Source organism: Acomys minous (genome assembly GCF_964271855.1).
Source record: "Acomys minous genome assembly, chromosome: 8".
Classification (NCBI taxonomy): Eukaryota; Metazoa; Chordata; class Mammalia; order Rodentia; family Muridae; genus Acomys; species Acomys minous.
In genome coordinates, this window is record NC_140489.1 from 110,244,675 (window position 1) to 110,263,921 (window position 19,247).

Sequence of the window (19,247 nt, forward strand, 5' to 3'; positions counted from 1 at the left end):
GTTTTTCCTGTTCTGTTGTTTTTTTTTTTTTAATGTAAAATTTTTTCAAAAAATTTACTTTCACAAGCAATACTGTATCAAAAGCAGCTTTGTACTGCCTTGCTTGCTCAGTTTCTTTGGACATTTAGAAAAATAAAGCAAAACAGAATGCAAAACCAAAGTTCATCAGGGCACACATGTAGAAGAAAATGATGTGAGCTTTCTTGGGGATTTTGACACACAGGACATGCTCCCTACAGTGGTTGCATCACACACAATTTTGGCCTTTTCTTTTGTTTGCCACATATCTGTTGGCATGTGTAGCTAACTCTTGTTCCATGAGCATTGCCAAGATCTCTTGTAAGGAACACTAAGTAGCGCTTTCCCCTCTGTGATTTGCTGAGCGCCAGCCACATTGGCCACCGTGATTACAGCACTCTGCTGCCATTCTTGTCCTGGCAGGAACTTTGTCCAGGGGTTCTACATCAGATCTCACCAGCTAAGAGATGACAGTGTCCAAAACCCCTGCATAACACACTGCTTTTAACAAACCTTTGTGCGTTACATGACCACATGTACTAGCACCTGCCTTGGGTGAGGAGTGTAGAGTGAAGGGCCATCTGAACACAGCTGCCTGTCTACATAAGATTATCAGTCATTGGCTAAGGGAGAGGCTGGGGAGATAGCTTGGTTGCAGAAGTGCTGTATTTATAAGCACAAAAGCTGAGTTTTATCTTTCAAACCCATGTTAAAAAATAAAACACATAGATAAGAAATATGGTAGTGTTCATTTGTAATCCTGGCACTGAGGAAGTAGAGACAGGCCAACCCTCTTTTTTTTCCCCTGCCTGGCAAGCCTGGCCTACTTGGCAAGTTCCTTTCTAATGAGATACTTTGTCTCAAAAAACAAGGTGGACAATGCATGAAGAATGACATCCAAAGTTGACCTGCCAGCATCACACGTGCACACACACAAGGAACCTGAAAATAGATACTTTCTGTACAAAGTGAGCTGTAGTATTTCAAGGAAGTAAACACACTAAATGGCCTCAGTTTATCGTGAAGTTTATCATCAGTTTTATGCCCCCCCAATCCACCTTTTCTTTCATTTCTTATACTATCCCTTCACCAGACAATCACCAGCAAAGAGACAAAACTAAATGAAAATCCACATCAGTGCCAGGTCCAGCTCTGCTTTATAAGCTAACTTCCAGGATGCCTTCTATTTGTAAATCTTTACAGAAAAAAATCTAAAGCCAAAAGCATGTTCTATAATCTGATGCCTCTGTTGTTCTTGCTTTCCTTCACGCTATGTTGATTTGGGTGTGAGGTGTCCCTCAGAGACTCCCATATTAAATTCACGGTGCATTAGTGTTCAGAGAAGAGATTCTTTTTGAAGGTGATAGGATCATTCACGTTTGACCCCATTAATGGATCAATCCATTGGTAGATGTGTAATCTGATGGTATTATTAAAAACTGAGAGAAAGCTCAGGAGGTAAGGCTGGATTGTAGAAAGTAGGGCATTGAGGGTATGCCCTAGGAGTGTATCATCTTGTACCAGGCCCCTCTCATCCTTAATCTTTGCTTCTGTCTCCTGTCCTCCATGAGATAAGTCTCCTTACTAACCCAGAGTCTTTCCACCATAATGTTTTGCTTCAACATACACAGGCCAAAGTAACAGAGTCAAGTTAACTCAAAAGCCAAGAGTTGATAGCCTATGACCATAAAGTGGGGGAGGAGATCCCCCTCAGACATAGACCTAGGGGAGGGGAATAGGGTGAAATTGAGAGGGAGGGAAGAATGGAAGGATACAAGTAATGGGATAACAATTGAGTTGTACTCTGAATAAATTAATTAAAAATAAATAATAAAAGAAAGAAAGAAAGAAAGAAAGAAAGAAAGAAAGAAAGAAAGAAAGAAAGAAAGGTGAGCAGACTTTGAGGAAAATAAACAGGTTTGGAATTTTTTTTTAAATGCCAGGACAAACTTTTCCTCCTTTTAAATTGTTTTTCTCAGGACTTTTCATAGTAATGAAACCAGACTAAGGTCAAAATCTAAGCATGGCTTCTGCCTCTCTCTCTCTCTCTCTCTCTCTCTCTCTCTCTCTCTCTCTCTCTCTCTCTCTCTCTCTCTCTCTTACACACACACACACACAATAAGATACAGATTCCACCATGAAAACAATACAAGAAGATAAAAACACTGGTTCCTCCATGGAAACAACAGGGAGTACATTTTAACTTTTGCAAATTATTACCAATTAATAATAAAACATATTTAGAGCATCACACAAATGCCAAAATATCCTGTCAAGGAATAAAATGGTGTATGAGTAGGACCAAAACAAAAATCACAAGAGAGGAGACTATATATGCAGAGACATGATCAGGAAACAAGAGGCATATTTAAGGACCATCCTGTGACTAAAGCAATGGCCACCTGGAAAAGAGTAGAATTTTATTATATTAGTGGGTGTAGTAAATCAATTCCAGTCCATAATAGAAACAAAGACTGTGGCAACAGCTAATGGAAGTTTTTCAGAGCTGCCTTAACTTCAAGGGCAAAGGTCTGTGTGAGTCAAACCAGAGGGTTCAACACCAGAGACACAGTAGCAGTAATGCCACAGGTCCTTGGAGAGCACCTTAATAAAGGGATGAGGCCTTGGATTTGCCCTGTGTAATCAAAGATTAGGCCATGAGTAATTAATTGTATTCCTTGAGCCATTTCTATGAAACAGAAAGGAAGATGAGTTCAAACAGCAGAAAAAGAACCTGAAGATTACTTTTCCAAGTAGCACACTTTGAAGAATCCAGGAAAGCATTTTGGTCATCTCTCACTGAACATCTCAAAATGCCATTTCTAAAATATATCATAAGTATGTATAGTAACTATGGTAGTATTTTGCTTTATTGACAAAAGGCAACTGGTAACAATCATTTTCCTCACTCTCAAAGAGAAATAAATGTACTTCTACACAAAAATCTCCATATAAACTTGCATGCACCATGATTTATAATTGATATAAACTTCAAACTTCCTGTTGTTTAATATAAAGCTAATACTACTATGTTCAAAAAGGTATAATACATGGCAATCAATGAGAACAAAATATTGAGATGTATAATAAATTAGATAGGTCACAGCAGCATTGTGCTATGTGAGCAGAGAAAACTGGACTCAAATCTCTCTCTCTCTCTCTCTCTCTCTCTCTCTCTCTCTCTCTCTCTCTCTCTCTCTCTTTCTGTGTGTGTGTGTGTGTGTGTGTGTGTGTGTGTGTGTGTGTGTGTGTGTGTTTGCTGTATATGTCATTTTTATATGACAAAATATATGGCTACCTGATGTGATTCTGATGAAAAGAGTAGAAAATTTGTCAGATTGGACCTGTCAAGGCAGATGGTCATTCCATGACAAAGTGGAGAGGTGATGCACAGCCGGTGCTTAGGGAAAAGCAAATGGATCAAAGACACCTGCCCTAGGACAGGGAGCCAAGCAAGCTGTAACTCTCACTGTGAAGAGACTTGGCATTCAACCAGACTGTAAATGCAGGGTGCTCACAGAAGTGAGAGGTGCAAAGGCAACCTATGCTGAAAGAAAGGCAGAAGATGGAGAGCTGTGTCCATTCTATCACGAGGAATTTCTCATGCTGTTGACCTTTCACGCTGCACTCAAGTGGCAGCTCCATAGTACCTCTGGCACAAGTCTGGCTGTGAGCACTCCTTGAGTATTGTGTCTGCCAAGTTAGGAAAGTGTGGCATCCAGACTGGCTCTATAATCTCTGTCCTCTGGTATTCATGACCAGGTAATGTGGCAGACCCTAAAAATGTGGCATAACATGTGGCATGAAGGATAGAACGCCCACATGATGAAAGGCTCTGGCTAACCCACGCGTTCTAGTGTTTGCTTTCCTTGCTGGCTTCCTAAGTCTTACAGCAGAAAGAAATCCAAGGTCTCCAGCATCCTGAGTGAGCTACAAAGTGACCCTTGCCACATTTGAGCCTCCACATGGGAACACAGCCCTGGACAACATCTTCATGGAAACCTCGTAGGGCATCCAACTGAACATTGAACAGATTTCTGGCCCCAGAAAGCTGTGCAGTAATGAACATGTGTATTTAAAGTCGCTAAACACATCTTACTTTTACACACTGCGTAGAATACCAAGGCAGCTGTGGAAATCCAGCATATTTTAATCCTGAATGTGGAAAGAGAAAGATATATACACTAGGACTAGTACCTCAGCTCCATGACTGTACGCCACTGTATGGCCTCCTTATTTTGTAGAGAGAGTTGAATCTGTAGTTTAAAAACATATTAGCCAACAGTGGTCAAAGCATAAGTGTTTCTTAGCATTTAATCTACCTAAAAGAATAAATCAAGCCAATTAAGGATGGTTTAAATGGCTGAAGGACCAAGCATGAGTCCATATAAGCAAGAAGAACCAAACTATCAGTTTCTCCCTCTTCTGATTCTTCTACTGCCCAATAAGCAAAGCTCCTGATGGAGAATCATCCTTACTATGTAGATTGTAAACCGTTTATCTGGAAGTTTTCACTGTGGGCTACATGGTCCTCAGTTACCAGCTTTATGGCATTATCTTTTTCAACTTCTATATTCCCACCATGTGTTCCTTCAGTGCGGATATTCATTTGCTTCCTCTTGCCATGGAGAGAAGGTATCACAGACTATTCTCTGACAGGAATTTTATGTAGCTTTCACACAGCTCAAAGTTCTTCAAATCTCATCTCAGGTGACCATAGTCTAAACAAGTCCAATATTCCCCTCTAAAACTGAACCCAATGCCCATTGGTGCATCTTGCTAACTTGAAAGTCTCTTGTAAGCATTCAGTCAGGTTCAAGGCTATTAGTTGCTGACCTTCACTCATAGAAGGAGGTGGTGAACGGTGTCATTGAGCCCCTATCTGAGAGTCTGGCTGTTCCTTCCTGTACCTCCCATGCAGGTGTATGCAAATTTGACTTTGTGCTCATGGCCTCATAATCTCAGGATACGGTATAGTAATAGTATAGTATAATATAGTACAGGATAGTATACAGTATGTGAAAAGTTGACTAATGATGGGTAGCTCTCCCATGCATGACAGTCTTCAGTGGTGTGGTTGCTCCGCCATTACCCAAGCTCCCATAAGTAACTCCTCCCCAGGCTCTATAAAAGCTCATTAGAAGCCCTGGTTCCACTGGTGGAATGTGAATAGAAATGTACTTTGGCTTGTCATTAGCTCTCTATATGGGATGGGTAGACATTTGTTGACCTCTTTCCAATGAAAGAGTTAATAACACACACAGACACACACACACACACACACACACACACACACACACACACACACACACAAGTGCACAGTGGCAAACCAGAGTGACTATAGGCCTCTTTTTGTCACTACTTTGTGTTTGGAGCCTTCAAGCTCCCTCTACCAGATTAATCAGTATATGGACGGTAATTGTGAACCACAGTCACCCCACTGTTGAGGAAAAGACTAGAACTTACTACAGCCAGCTTCGTGCATCTCCAACTCATGGACAGTATCATCAACCGGATTAGAGTCTTCACTCTGCCCCTCTAAGAAAGCAATGCATGAAGCTCTTTGAAAGCTTACTTCATTTCCTCAGGTCTCCACAATTTTTCAACAGTAACAACAAGGAAAAAAACTTTTCAAAAAAAAAAACTATAGGCTATATGTAACCCACTTGAGAGCCCATTGGGGCCTAAAGCTAAAAGGTCATACTGTGTACAATGGCCTTCATAGTCATCTGGGAACAATAACTAAAATATATAAATTACAAAACTGTGATGGCCAGCTGCTGTATCCATGGAAACAGATGTTGGCTTGGCCAAAGTGCTTTATAATGATTGTGATTAATCACCCTTGAAATCACGGTTATTTATTGGTGTATAACTGATGGAAGTGTGTTGGAACGGCTATATTGTGCAGTTTTACAAATTTCAGTTGTTAGAGCCTAGCACTCTGACTATAAAATAGCAAAAATGTGCTCATTAAATATCAAAGAGAACAGAAGAATATAAAAGCCATAGCTTAGAATAAGAGTCAATAAAAACATTGTACCAACACAAGTCACTCTGTTGAAAGAAAATTTCCTTCCATCTTCATATAAACTTAGCACTAAAAGAATACTTAAGCCCATGGGGGCCCATCTTTGGGAGTGGTTTCTAACTCTTTCCCACAAGTCTTCTTCTATGTATTTAGCCCAGAGCCATGGACCAGGCAAAGGTATGAATTTACTGAGTGCTGACCCTTCCTTTAACAATCTTCCTCCAACTAATACTTTCCCACATTGTGAATCTGTGGGTACTTTTTGTTCCATTCATATTTATGCAGTGCTAGAGATAAACCCAAGGCTTTGCATGTCCTATAAATCACTCTACCGGCTGAACTGCATTCCCATGCCCCTTTTAAAACTTTTTATTGATGTGTAATAGTTATACATGATCTGGTAATACCAGATAAGTGTGATTTGTTTTATTTTGACCTCATGTATAATTGAAATGCATCAAATTGAGGAAGACACTCTACCCCAGTTTGTTTTGAATGAGTTGGGGATGCAGAGCTGAAACAATAGTTCAGTCAGGAAAGTCCTTGCCTTGCAAGCAGAAAGGCCAAAGTTGCATTCCCAGAATCAGTGTAGAAAAGCCATAATAGTGACTTGGTCATGTACAATTAAAATTGGTGGAAGCACATGCAGATCCCAGAGCCAGCAGCCAGCCCAAACTACTTAGCAGGTTCCAATCCAGTAAGAGACCCTGTCTGAAGTGTGTAGTGTCGCCTGAAAAATAAAAGCCAATTTGTCTTCTGTCTGCCACATGCACATAAGTGTACACACACACACACACACATACACACACACACACACACACACACACACACACACACGCACGCGCACACGCTCATTTTGAATGAAGCAGGAGGCTTTGAATGGAATCAGGAGGAAGCTTTTGTTTCGTTCCTCATATTCTCCCGGACTCTCCATCCCTACTCTGACCAATAAGGCCAAACACACACACCTAGAAAAGCATGCACCCCTTCAGCTCTTCTTCCGTGGTGTTGTGTGCCTGGAGCAGAAATACTAAGAGCTATGCGGGCAGGTGGAATGGCCACTGTGGGCTTGTATGCATTCCTCTCGCATGGTACCCTAGAACATGTCTACACCTCTCAAATATATACAGCATCGTTTTCAGTGACAGTAGAATGCTATGAGGAAGGGTGAGGCCCTTGGGTGCTGTTGGCACAAGTTTTGCCTAAACACATCCATAAAGTGGATTGCCACGCCATTCTTGATCTTGTGCCACACATAAACAGCAGCCCTTGGGCCTTGGGCTATGGTCTCCTAAGAACTCCGGGATTGTTCCGCACAATGTGCTGATTGTCTGTTGGAGTACGTGCTAACAATGGGCCATGGCATCGCTGCTAGGATATGTTCCAAGCTCTGTGTGTAACACCTGCTACTGATGTGAAAAGAGGCCCTGGGATGTGAAAACGGCCATAGCAACTGAAAAACTCTGATCCTGCTATACTCAGACCATCTTGAAAATGATAGAGTAATCTGTGGCTTGACCTACAAGGGAGGTTTCAAACATTGAGATCTGATTTTTAAAAAGCCAAAAACATCTTTAAAAAATATATCATTTGTGACTATTTCTAGGTAATAAAACCAGAAGATCCATGTGAAATATTTTACTAAAAGGCAAAATACAATCTGTATTGTATCATGAAGGGAAAGAGGGGGCTGAAAATGTAGGACTTCAATCCAGAGAAAAGAGAGATATCTCAGAGAGTGGGTTTTTCTAATTCTTTGAATCTTACAGGACTAAAAGTGCTTCTCCGGTTTTAAATCAATCCAGAAAGAAAATTCCATAACTTAATGTCAAAACATATTCTAGAGATTCACTGTATAATGTAATAAAGAGAAGGGACACTTTGGCACAATCACTCCCAGTGCTTCTCGACTAGAGGAATGATGCTGCTCACCTAGCAATATCCAGGAAGCAGCTGACAGTGTCCAGAGATGCTTTTTTTTTTTTCATTACAATTGGTGCAGTAGGTCTGCACTACTGACATCTGATTGAAGAATCCAAGAACGCTGCTCACTCAGTCAGTGCCTTACAGTGAGGAAGACAGCCTAATAGAGTAAAGCCTTATCTAGCCCAGAATGCCAGTGCTGCCAAGGTTGGAACTCACTGACCTAGACGACCAGTAGAGCTCGATAATTTGTTTTTGGAGCCCTGAAGCAAGGGCAAAAGCTCCACCGTTTGAATAATTGGATTAATCATTAAGAGCATCTGTGTGTGTCATGCTTTGGTCCCAGAATAATACATTAATTTCACTGAAGGATGTTGTTGGCAATTATTCAGGTAAAATGGGCAGACGGGTTTAAATTGTCCACAGCACAGGTAGACTTTGAGATTCTAAGAGCTAATGTGTGAGAGGTGGTTGTTGTAGCATCTTGAGCATTCAACAGGTATTTTAGAGGGAAAGCAAGCCACTCAACCTGGCTATCACAAAATTGTTTACGTAGAAGCATGATTCTGGACTCTCAAGGTAGTTGTACTTGGCCTTCAAGTAATAAAACTTGGTCTTGGTTTGGAACACTGGTTTAAAGAGCCACAAATACTACGTTTTATTGTTTATGTTTATTATTTCAACATATTATCCAAATAACCGTATGAGGTACAATTATCTGCGTATTTTTGAGGCACAAATGACTATCTTCATCTTACATGTGAACCATGTTCTATCAGACTCCAGAGAAAGTGTGTTAAAGCGCTGGGAATGTGGCTTTCATGAAAATTCTCCCAGTGATTTCTGTGAGTGGATACCATCTCTTCATCCACTGGAATAAAAGGCTGTTCTTCAAATCTCCCCAACACAATTCATTATCCTAAAACCAAAAGGAAGATGAGGGGGTTCACGTTGTTATAGGTCCACACTGTGGAGGGCAAGTGGATTTTCAAATTATCTTTAAAAATAATGTTAAATTATCTTCTGAGATACTGAGTTTACAGAGCATTTTATCTTAGCCTGCGTCTTCCAAATGGGAAATAAGTCAAAATGTCATCTTTGTTTCTCCAAGATCAAATCATCTTCATCTTGACCACAAATATATAGACCACACCTCACATGCATCTTATTCACACAGTCATTCAACATAGTTGACAAGTTCTCCACTTCATGTGAAACAAAAAGCTGAATAATCAGGACATAGCCTGATAAGAGGGCACTTAACCTTGTTAAAATACTCAATGAAGATGGAGCCTGGAGTCTTAGACATTTCCAGATAAGTAAAGCATAAATAAGAGAGAGAGAGAGAGAGAGCGCTTATCTTGAATGATTCTATAATTATTCACCTGAATTTCCAATTTATATGTAATCTCACAAAATGATACTCTTTTCTTGTATCTGTCCCACACATGGTCTGTTAAAGGCATGCATAAAATTTAAACAATGCCATCACCTATTTCTGAAATATTGAAATAGATATATTAAACACCAGCGCGCCGGTGTGATTTTCTTATCTCAATGACCTTTTTGCTTTTCCTCAGAGATTTACTAGGTTTTATTCAAGTGTACAGCATTGAAAATATTTTCAAATATTTATACATGAAATGAAATAGATCATGCTGAGAGACATTAAAAGCAGTTTCATTTTAAGCAACGCATCTTTTGCCATGTTCTCATTTAGTGATCTCAGCCGGGCAGCCCTGCTGCACATTGACATGACTGTGATAAGGAAGTTGGGTCATTTTAAAAATCTAACCCGCTGTCTAAACAAAGCTCACGTCCTTTCTGTGTTTGTTTGTATTGTCCTCTGAGTCCAGAGTCCCCATTTTTCTCTTCGCCAGTGCATGCAGGACTCCTCTATAGGCCTCATCTGAAATTGCTCAATTTGTGTATACATGTTTGTTTTTATACTCTTATCTATTCCTGGAAAGATATGATACGTTAACACAATAACAGCAGCTAAAATAGAAGCAATGGGATGGAGTAAAACAAGACTGGAGATGAAACGCATACAAGCGTGAGTGTGTGATGCAAACACAGTGCCCCACACATGGGAAGAGGTGGGCCACAAAACTGGCCCTACATGTTCTGGCTGCCAGCATGAGAACAAACGTCTTATCAGTTACACAATGCTGTGTCCAAGAAACACTAAGAATTTATATTTCCTGAGGAAGTGTAATTTTCCTTGGTACCCAGACCATAAAGGGGCATTCCCCAGCATAGTCATAAACAGGTGAGGTGATGAACCATCACCATAGCTTCTTTATTCTTCATGTGAAATCTGTGGGCAGCATATTAGGTTGACTGTTGATACCACTCAGAAGATTCCCTTTGGAAAGGGAAGAGGAGATAGCAGAAAGGGCCCACATAGCAACAACAAATGTTCCAGCCACCACTGAGCAGGTTGTACTCAGACATACCATTTAAAATAGCTGAGAAAAAGTTTTTAAGAAGTCTCCCACTGTTACTTTGGAGCTAGCTTTTAATGAACATTGTGTGATGACAAGCTTGTGGTTCAATGGGACAGTTGCAGAAAGAATAACTGCACTGTGCCATGGAGCTCCTCCTGCAGTGGCGATGTAGACCCCAGAGATGATCTGGAGTTCGAGGTGTTGGGAGGCAGAGGCAGGTGGGTCTCTGTGAGCTCGAGGCTAGCCTGGACTACCAAGTAAATTCCAGGATGGCCAGAGCTGTTACACAGAGAAACTCTGTCGCAAAAATAAATAAATAAATAAATAAATAAATAAATAAATAAATAAATAAATAAATAAGCTGAGAAGTATAGAAAATCACATATATAATGGACAGTTGAGCCACTAGCTTGCCTTCCTTGAATAGAAGAGATTTTAGCAATAAATACTATGATTGATTTTTAATGAAAAGAGATTTTTTTCATACACTAAAATCCGATTATAATTTTTCCTCCCTAAACAGCTCTCAGATCCTCCCCTTCTACCCAAATCTACATCTTTTCTTGTCCTTTCTTAATAGAAAACATATAGGCATCTAAAAAGTAAATAATAACAAAAAAATTATTTTGAACCCACAAGTTCAAGACCCTAACATTCTACCCCCATTTCTATATGGCAAAATGGTACTAGAGTTCATCAACAAAGACAAGTAAGTACTTACCTCTGTTAGCCAAAAGAAATACCAACACATCACTGACATCTTTAAATTTGAGAAGAAAAATCCTAATATGTATTGCAATAGCACATTGCAAAGTCAGAAGAAGAGTTTAGTCAATAAAGTGTTTTCTGTGCAAGCATGAGCACCTGAGTTCAATTGAGAATGCCCATGCAAAACACCAGGCATGATGTGCCCAACTGTAGTACTAGGGAGGTAGAGACAGAAAGATCCTTGGGCTTGTTTGGCAGTCATCTTAGCCTAAAACCAGAAACCTCACACCCAAGAACAAGACCCTGTCTGAAAGAATGAAAGAAAGAAAGAAAGAAAGAAAGAAAGAAAGAAAGAAAGAAAGAAGGAAAAGAAAGGAAGTTCCTGAGGAACAACACACAAAGATGACCTTACACACACACACACACACACACACACACACACACACACACACACACCAATGTACAAGAACACACATATGCATACATGTATACACAAAACAATTATTTTTAATGCATTGTGACACACCGAGGAAATAGCAGGGCATTTATGTGGCTGTTCATTATTTATCAGCCAACTAAAAAATGAGGCTATCTATGACAAAAAGTAACTGTAAGAAAACAGAAAGAATAAAGACGAAATGGCTACAAGGCTTATCAGTGGCTTTTTTTTTTAATAATAATTGGCCAGTGGGGTCAGAGGCCTTAAGCCACTCCTTATCTGAAAAGGAGTGCTGTAATATTCATGTTAGAAAGAATGGTTGTGTTATTCTTCTCAGTGCCAGCAGAAAGAGGAGTGAAAATCAGCTCAACGAGATCATTAAGAGCCAAGTTTTCGAAAACAGAAAGTTACACACAATCCTTTGTAACCCCAAAGGCAACGGACTGCCATGGCAAAAGAGCGTTCCAACTGGCTCTGATCCAAGCAAAATCACAACAGGGCCACTTCTGTATAAATATCTGTACCTGGGGCTCCAGCTAACTCCAGCTTATGCTGTTAAAGCAGCCACACTGAAGAGGGGACAAATATGAAGGGGTTGTAAACAAATGCAACAGTGAGTGATATTTTCTAAACTGCCACCGAGGATATAAGCAAGATGGATGCAGTGTTGGGAGGAGGGATGAGTCTGTTGTTCACATACAGTGTTTACCTATGAAACCAAGGCTGTGGCTTGACAGTCAGACTCCTGACATATGTTTTACTGTTATCCTTTGAAAAAGAAAGGTTACAGCAATCCCAGCTCTCAGGTAAGCAGAGGCAAGCAGAGCTCTGTGAGTTCAAGGCCAGGTTGGGATACAAAGTGAGTCCAAGACAGCCAAGGCCACACAGAGAAACCCTATCTCAAAAAAAAAAAAAAAAGGAAAGAAAGAAAGAAAAGAAAAGAAAGGTTACAGCGTGGAATTGGTGTGATCTTTCCTTTTAGAGTGTAGAATAATTTATATTATTTCTCCAGTGGGGTGCGGTTCTGACAGTAAGAGAGGGAAATTGAGTTGGAAAGAAACATTCCCACAGGAGAGACAGGAGGATGAGAGAGACAGAGATAAATAGAGGTAAAAATGACTGAAATTCATATATAAATGTACGAAGCTGTCAAGTAGTAAAATTAAAATTAAAATTTATTAAAATATAAGTCGTAAGAATTTTGCGAAGGACTCTTTGAATGGGTTCAGATATTAAAAGGATGTAAACTCAAATCATGGTGTCTGATACAGTGGCCTCCCTCACACTTCGACAGAGATGGGTAAGGGTATCTTTTTTGAGATAAAGTCAAATTTCGAATAATTTTTTCTAATTTGTGTATGTTTCCAAGTAGTCATGTGAAGTCATTTATTTCATGTGCTGCCTCATTAACCTCACTGGAGATGTTTTAAAGTTTGTCTCACTCTTATGGACATGTGAAGAAAGGGTGGCCTCCTCGCAGTGTAGTCATTAGCTGATGAGGCCATGACCCACTCTTGAAAACCACTTTCAACTGGCGTGAATTCTCTAGGGCTGCTCTACAAAAGCAGCCCACTCACCTCTGTGGACACTGCTTATAAGTGAGGTCATCCTCTGAGATGCAGACTCTAGGACTCTACCTACTGCTCTTTGAGGATGCAGTTCAATCCATCACACAATGTTCTCTGGCTTACTCTGCAGGACTGAGGAAGATGCTTCAGAACAGGCTGAGCAAGTGTCTATGTAAGCTACAGACACTTCACCTGCCCAAGAACAAGCGTTCTTAAGCTAAAGAGCAAGCAACGACCCTCGGTTCATCACCCCCAAAAAAACATCTTTGTTACTCCTAATCTGTCTGCTCTCTACAGGAAGACGCACTGTGGGGCTGTGATAGTGTAGAACCTGAGTCTGTGAGGTCTGGTAGTAAACTCCAGCACCATTGCCACTGCAGGAGATCACAGGGCCATCACCGTTACCTACACCCCAGATCACCAGGCCAGCACAACTACCTAACACAGTGGTTCTCCACCTTCCTAACGCTGTGACCCTTTAAGACAGTTCCTCACGGTGTGGTGACCACCAGCCATAAAATTATTTTTGTTGCCACTTCATGACTGTCGTTTCGCTACTGCTGTGAATCATAATGTAACTATCTGTGTTTCCCTGTGGTCTTGGGCAACCCCTGTGAAAGGATCTTTTGACAACCCCCAGAGGGATCACAACCCACAAGCTGAGAAGCACTGACCTAACGGGTGAGTTATAAGGCTAACATCACCACCTAGGAGCTGCATCCTGGGCTACGAGCTACTACTTCAAGCCAGACTGTGAGGCCAGCACTAACACCTATGTTCTGAGTCATGAAGCCAGAACAAATCTCCATGCCACTGCCTATGAGCACAGAACACTCAGAAACTTGTCTATAGCCTCTCTAATCTTTTAATCTTCAGTTAACCCATCTGCAAAATGGAGAGCATAAGAAAGTATACTTCACTGGCGTGTTACCGGATTTAAGTGACCCCAATATCTAATCACTGAGACCAGGGCTAGTAGTATATTTTGAATTAAGATTTTTATTTGTAACAGTGAAGAATCATGGCTGTGCTCTCTGCAGGAGACTGATGATCAGACAACAGAAAACTTTCTGCCAGATAATCCCTTAATGGCTCTTATTTCATATTCTTTCATACCTATTCAGATTACTTCATTCTAATGTCCTTCAGAATCGACGCTAAGCAGTCTTGCATGCTTACTCTGACCATCACCTCCTTCTGCCCAGTGGGAACAACATGTCAACATTAGGAGATTACTTCATTACTGGCATCTTCATCTCAAGATAGCTTGCATTTCCAGGTTATCATGAGCAAATACTTCAAAGAAAGAGCAATAAATTCCATTTTACAAAATGTAAAGCAGTATGGTATATGTGAGCAGGTGTTGGATAAATCCCAAATAATTGAAAGCTAGCTACAAACTAAACTTTCAGCACTAAGAAAAGAGACTTTTGTTGTAAACACATCTGCATATCTAAGGTTCATTTTTATTTTCCTGAAGCATTGTTGTTCACAAACTTTCAGACAACTCAAGGAAGGGCACAAAATATGAAATCCAAGGAAAGATTATGGCAAGAAAGGATTGGCTTTGAGCCTAACATTGCTTTATCATGGTCCTGGCAAGTAATCAATAGGAAATTCTGTTGCACAGACATAAATCATAATTGAGTTTTCATCAGGCCTGTGCCAGGTCTGTGCCTGTACAAATTCCAGGGTCCTGGTGCCAAGGTGCCTTATCAGCCCATATGCAAATATGAAATCAAAGAAAAGTAGAATTCAGAGGAAAACCAGCCTTGTGCAGCCAAAGCCAGGTAGACATTTAACTCAACTTATGGCCAGTGAGTGAGGACTGACTTCAAAGGAGGCATGCCTGGTGGAACACCTCTCTGCTCCAGAGGGTGAGATTCAGTGGTAAGTCTTCCTAGCAAGCTATGTTCAAAGACCGTTCCCCAAATCCATGAACACATCATTGAAAGTGGATTGATTCTACAGCCATCAAGCAATTAACAAGAAGCTGTATGTGCATACAGGCAAAGGTGGGAGATGTCATTAAAGACTGTCTTCTGGGAATGTTAGCAAAGAGGACAAATTTTTAAGGCTTTGATCTTTTCCTCAAAGAAAATGCATCAAAAGTCCAGTTCAGTTCAGACTGAATAATTTAGTTCTATGCTTACTCATTCTGAGGCACATAATTAGATTTAGATGCAGATCTTTGCTGGTAATATTATAAGGCTATGAACACTTAAAGTACTTTGAATATTTATTAAAATGCTTCATTTTTTTAAAAGATTAACCATCAGAAGAGAGATTTTAGCCTTCTGGGGACTGGATTATTTGAAAGAAATTTTTATCTAAAAAAAATAATTTTCTCAAGGGGGACAAGATGGCGGCACACAGTATGGACCATGTCTAGACGGCTTAGTAGCAACGGCAGTGAAATGGACTGAAGGGAACAAACCAAGGCCTCCAAGCTCCCCCGCATTTCAGCTGGACAACTCTCAGTTAGGAGTCCAAACTTCTAACACCCTGCACTTAGCTGAGAGAGCACTGTCCCCCTGGGGAACAGAGGGTCTACATTGCAGTGGCTGCGATGGTGGCAATGGCAGCAAGTGGCAGCCAGGTGAGGAAATGGGCCACTATCCAAAACACAATCTTGGGGATTTCTCAGACTAAACAATTGGTAAGGATAAAAAGAAGCCCCCACCCCCACCCCACCAGGCCTGGACTTCCCCCAGGCTTGGGAACCAGAAGCTCCAAGCACACTGCACTCTTTTGAGCACTGGATCAGGGTAGACCACCCGCAGAACAAAGGATCAACACAGTGGAAGCAACACAGCATTCTGGCATCTAAACCACTATTCTCCTCTGTGCCTGATTCCTCTGAGGAGAACAAGTAGCCAGAGGAACCCTACAAAATCATGGATCCTAGGTGGCAGAACTTGGATGAATCTTGATCCAGAAAGACACTGTCTGCCAATCCAGTATTTGAAGCAGCTGCCTTCCCAAGGTACTCACCACCATGACCGACAGGTTAGAAATCGCAAGCCCTCTCAGCAAATGTAAGAAGACACAAGCAAAAACCAGGGCATCACGGATCCACCAGAAAGCCCAGACATCAACACATACCCTAAGGCAGCTGAATCTCAGGAAAATCACCTTAAAATTGTGCTTATACATTTATTTGAAAATTATAAAGAGGAAGTGAATAAATCCTTCCAAGAATTTGAGGAAAATACAAACAAATGAACAGAGGCCATAGAACAGAAACAAGAAACCACAATCAAACAGGCAAAGGAAATGAATAAAATGGTTCCAGACATAAAAATGGAATTAAACACCATTAAGAAAAAAAAAACTCAAATTGAGAAAAACCCTTGAAATGGAACAATTAGAGAAGAAAGCAGGAATCCAACAGACAAGTATAACCAACAGAACCTAACAAATGGAAGAGAGAATCTCAAGGGCTGAAGATACAATAGAAGAAATTGATACGTCTATCAAAGAAACTATTAAAACAGAAAATTTGTGACACAAAGCATGCAAGAAATCAAGAACACCATGAGAAGGCATAACCTCAGGATTATAGGAGTAGATGAAAAGGAGGATGAAAAGTCCCAAGGACCAGAAAATGTTTTCAAGAAAATTTACGCAACCTAAAAAAAGAGATACCATTAAACATACAAGAAGACTACAGAACACCAAATAGGCTAGACCAGAAAATAAATTCCTCCAGCTACATAATAATCAAAGGACTAAATCTGCACAACAGAGAAAAGATATTAAAAGCAGCAAGGGAAAAAGACCAAGTAACATATAAAGGCAGACCCTTCAGAATTACACCTGACTTCTCAACAGAGACTATGAAAGCCAGAAAGACCTGGGCAAAAGTCATCCAAACACTAAGAGACCACAGATGCAACCCAGACTACTATATCCAGAAAAACTTTCAATCACCATAGATGGAGAAAACAAGATATTCCATGACAAAACAAAATTTTAAAAATATGTAAACTCCAAACTAGCTCTACGGAAGATAGAAGGAAAGCTCCATCACAATGAGATCAACCACACCCAAGAAAACACAGTATACGGATAATCTCACAACAACAAAACCAAAAAAAAAAAAAATACACACACACAGCAATACATAATCACCACCAACTCCACAATAGAAAGATCCAACAACCATCGGTCACTAATATCTCTCAACATCAATAGGTTCAACTTCTCAGTGAAAAGACACAGGCTAACAAAATGGATGTAAAAACAATAGCCATCATTCTACTGCATTCAAGAGACACAACTCAGAAACAAAGATAGACATTACCTGAGAGTAAAGGGCTGGAAAAAGATTTTCCAAGCAAACAGACTCAAGAAGCAAGCTGGAGTAGCCATTCTAGTACCTGATAAAGTAGGCTTTCAATTAAAATTGTTCAAGAAAGATGGAATAGGACATTTCGTTCTCATCAATGGAAAAATCCACCAAGAGGACATTACTATCCTGAATATCTGTGCCCCAAATACTAGGGCACCCACATTTGTAAAAGAAATACTTTTAAAGTTTAAATCACACATTCATCCCAACACAATAATAGTGGGAGACCTCAACACCCCACTCTTACCAATGCTCAGATCTTCAAGGCAGAAACTAAGTAGAAAAATAATCAAACTAACAGAGGTCATGAATCAAATGGACCTAACAGACATCCACAGAACTTTTCACCCAAATAAATAAGAATATATCTTCTTCTCTGCACCACATGGAATCTTCTCCAAAATTGTTCATATAATCATTCACAAAACAAGCCTCAACAGATACAAAAAAATTGAAATAATCCCCTGTGTCTTATGGGGTCTAAAGCTACACAGCAACAACAATAGAATAAACAAAAATCTGATAAACATATGGAAACTGAATGTTTTACTGAATGAAATCAGGGTCAAGGGTGAAATAAAGTAATTAAAGACTTCCTAGAATCAAATGAAAATGAAGACACAACATATTCATACCTTTGGGACACAATGAAAGCAGTGCTAAGAGGAAAGTTCATAGCACTAGGTGCCTTCATAAAGAAATTGGAGACATTGCATACAAGCAACTTAATGGAAGACCTGAAGACTCTAGAAAAAAAGAAGCAGACACACCCAAGAGGAATAGACAGCTGGAAATAATCAAACTCAGGACTGAAATCAATAAATTAGAAATGAAGAAAACAACTCAAAGAATCAATGAAAGCAAGAGCTGGTTCTTTGAGAAAAGTCAACAAGATAGACAAGCCCTTAGCCAAACTAACTAAAAGGCAAAGAGAGAGTACCCAAATTAACAAAATCAGAAATGAAAAGGGAGACATAACAACAGATACCGAGGAAATCCAAAGAATCATTACATCTTACTTCCAAACCCTATATGCCACAAAATTTGAAAATCTAAATTATATGGACAAATTCCTTGATAAATTCCATTTATCAAAGTTGAATCAAGATCAGTCAAACCAATTAAACATTCCTACATCCCCTAAGGAAATAGAAGCAGTCATCAAAATTCTCCCAACCAAAAAAAAAAAAAAAAAAAAAAAAAAAAAATCCAGAGCCAGATGGATTCAGTGTGGAATTTTACCAGACCTTCAAAAAAGAACTAATACCAATACTACTAAAACTATTCCACAAAATAGAAACAGAAGTATCACCACCAAACTCATTCTATGAAATCACAGTCACCTTAATACCTAAAGCCACACAAAGACCCAACAAAGAAAGAGAATTTCAGACCAATTTTCCTTATGAACATAGACACAAAACTACTCAATAAAATTCTGGCAAACTGAATTCAAGATCACATCAAAAATCTCATCCGTCATGATCAAGTAGGCTTCATACCAAGCATGCAGGGGTAGTTCAATACAGAGAAATCCACTGATGTAATCAATCATATAAACAAACTGAAGGAAAAAAACTATATGATCATCTCTTTAGATGCTGAAAAAGCATTTGACAAAAATCCAATACCCTTTCATGTTAAAAGTTTTAGATAGAGGATACAAGGCACATACCTAAAAATAGTAAAGGCAATATACAGCAAGTCTATAGCCAACATCAGACTAAACAGAAAGAAACTTAAGTCAATTCCACTG